Source organism: Rhipicephalus microplus, chromosome 6 (genome assembly GCF_043290135.1).
Source record: "Rhipicephalus microplus isolate Deutch F79 chromosome 6, USDA_Rmic, whole genome shotgun sequence".
NCBI classification, from domain to species: domain Eukaryota; kingdom Metazoa; phylum Arthropoda; class Arachnida; order Ixodida; family Ixodidae; genus Rhipicephalus; species Rhipicephalus microplus.
In genome coordinates this window covers 41,805,692-41,808,940 of record NC_134705.1, presented here as the reverse complement: position 1 = coordinate 41,808,940, position 3,249 = coordinate 41,805,692, and positions in this window count along the sequence as shown.

Here is a 3,249-nt window from a genome sequence, read left to right as displayed (position 1 = left end):
GTTCCGTCGACTCGCTGCCAAGTTCACGCAGATCAGCAGACTTCGCAGGTGGTGTTAGACCACACTGAACAAGATCAAGTTCCTGCGAAAGCTTCCGTGCTTGCGATCATGTGAGGGCCATGTACGCTAAGTTGGAGAAGAACGATTTACCCTGCTCTTTGAGAAGCTACTCTGAGTTATTAGAGAAAACATAAGGAAAACGATCGGGAAGCGCGGCAGACACAGCCACTTCGGTGCGAAGCTTACCGAACGGGCCTTCAGTGACAACCGTAGCGATTGATTGATTGATATGTGGGGTTTAACGTCCCAAAACCACTATATGATTATGAGAGACGCCGTAGTGGAGGGCTCCGGAAATTTTGACCACCTGGGGTTCTTTAACGTGCACCCAAATCTGAGCACACGGGCCTACAACATTTCCGCCTCCATCGGAAATGCAGCCGCCGCAGCCGGGATTCGAACCCGCGCCCTGCGGGTCAGCAGCCGAGTACCTTAGCCACTAGACCACCGCGGCGGGGCCGTAGCGATTGGTAAGCAAGTGCTCTGCTCCTCGTCGACTTGTCTGATCCACGCCCATTCTCCTGTGAAGTCATCCGGAGACACCAACGAACGATGGACAACGTTCACGGTTGCCGCTGAGTCTCAAAATGCTCGACAAGTTTTCCCATTCACACTAATTTCTTGGAGATACGGCTCGAATAACCGCATGTTCTTTTCCGATTCTCGGATTGTAGCGAAAGCAAACTTTTGCTTACAGTTTATCGTGATGTGCCTTTCCTTTTTGCAGTTGCAGCAGATTAGCGACTTTCGTGATTCAAACGCCCATGTGGTATCAGTGCGTTGTTTAGGAACCTCACTCGATTTCTCCTATTCTGTTTGCCCTTCCCCTACAGTGTCTTTCGTAAGAAACGGGTCCTTCCTGAAATTACGGTGAAGAGCGGGTTTCCGTTGTTCAGGTTCCTTTGAAAATCCCTCTTTCCATTCATTTTTTTCAACGCGCACTGCCCTGCTATGCAACTTTCGGCGAGTATAATACTCCTAGGCTAACTATGCCGCCTTGTTTAGCTGTACTTCACCAAGTTTGTCCTGCAGCCAAAGCTTCACATCCTCCTCGATGCAGTGGTAGAATTGCTCCAATGCAATGCATTCTACCACTTTATCGCGATCACCATAAACACCTTAACCCTTGAGCCATTTAATTGAATCGGCTTCAAGTCGAAACGCGAAGTCCACGTGTGACTCATTCCCCTTTTTAGGATACCAGAACGGTTCTCTGAAAGCCTCGGGTGACAACTTATGTCTCAAGAGCACTTCCTTAACCTTATCATAGCTCTCAAACGCTTCTCTCGACAAGCAAGTTATCGCGTCGGACACTTCGCCGGGAAGAAGAGCTAACAGGCTCCGCGCCCAAAGAGACCGCTCTAAAGCATTTCGCTCACAGACGTCTTCAAACTTGGCGAGATACTTCGCCATGTCCTCGCCTACTACGAACGGTAGAAGTTGGTTCAGAATTGTATAACCGCTGACCTGAACTGTCGCAGAAGCTACGCTAGGTGCCTGCGAACACTGTACGATTGCCAATTCTATCCGTTTCAACTCGAGGTGCTCCTGTCTCTCGGCTTCCTCACGCTCGCGACGTTCTCGCCTTTCAGCCTCTTCGCGGCATGCTTTGATATCCGCCCAGGCCTCATCGACTTCTTCAGCCGACACTCCTTCACCCTTCATGATCTCAAGGATCGCTTGCTTTTGTTTCGCACGGCCCAAAGTAATACCAAATTCCTCACAAATTTCAATGAGTTCCTTCACTTTAATGTTCTCCATCGTTCACACTAGCCTCTTGCTGTTTGTCCCTGTTAAGAATCTACTTGCGGTACCCACTATAAGTCTACTAGCAAGACGCGCAACCAATTTTTTACACTGCCATGTTTACACCCTCCATATTAACTTTGGTTTCAAAGTGCTTGGACTTGGCTTGAAATGATCAAAGCTCATTATAATGCTTCACGCAGCCCTTCTCTAAACTACTATAACCTGTGCTATTTAGTCTGGTGAACTGAGGGGAAAAGATCCGGCACTCACCCCATCGATGTCGCTAACGCCGGCCAGTCCCGCAGCTGCCATCCACTGTTACGAAGGCGCACCGCCGACTAGGTTTCGTAGGGCGCCACGAAACTCGCCGCTTGCAAGGACACTGGCCGTGCCGACTGCAAAAGGGGCTCGAAGCAACGAGACGCTTCTCTGATGCATAGGTCTACCGCTGGCGACGCGACGCAGTGTTTTTTTTTATAGACGCCGAGTAGATCTTTTGAGTCACCAACGTCCAACCAGAAGCGCCGCTGGCCGTGATGTCAGAATCCTGCAATGGCGCCCGCCGCTGGGCTGCATCATGCTCATCAAATCCGAAGCCGCTGCGCGTGGTTGCACCCAAGGACAAGTGACGTTGCAACGCATTGCGTAAGACTAGCCAGACTGGAGGGTGCCGATTGCTTCAACGGGCTGGGCTCATGGGCTGAGGGAGCTCGCTTGGCGTTGCGTGACAGACCGGCGCCGCCGCTTGATAACGTCCTTGAGTTGATCGCGTCAGACGGGTTCGATCGCTGGCCTTGACACAGATTGCCTTTGCAGAGGCGTGGGCTCCCAGGCGTAATGTAATGCACGTACTTCCATGAATGTTTAGCTTTTTTGCTAATTTACAAAGTTTGCTCGACATTTTTTTAAAACTTTGTCATCTTCAAATTGTATGCATATGAATAGGTAATATCGGTGTCAAACCCGAAGAACGACAAGCATTCGCGATTTTATAGTGTGCACCGTCCAGTTATCACCATTGACAGGTACGCATTGTGTTCGGCAGCTCTGCACATACATGCGGGCCTATCTACACAGTAAAAAATTTTGCACCCAAAAGGGTGTAAAAAGGGTGCTTTTACGAGAAAGCACCCTTTGCAACACCCTTTAACACCCATAAATGGTCGATTGAAAAAAAGCACCCCTTTGTTTGGGTGCTTGCCTTAATAGCACCCTAAAATAGGCTCTAAGGGTGCTTTTGTGCCTGAGAAGGGTGTAGGTGCCGATTCATCAGATGGAATATGCAGCATAAGAAGAACACATAATTATAATATTTGGGTTTTTACGTCTCAAAAACCTGATATGATTATGAGGGTCGTCGTAGTGGAAAGCTGCAGAGATTTTCACCATTTGGTGTTCTTTAATGAGCGCTCATATCGCACAGTGCAAAGGCTTCTACCT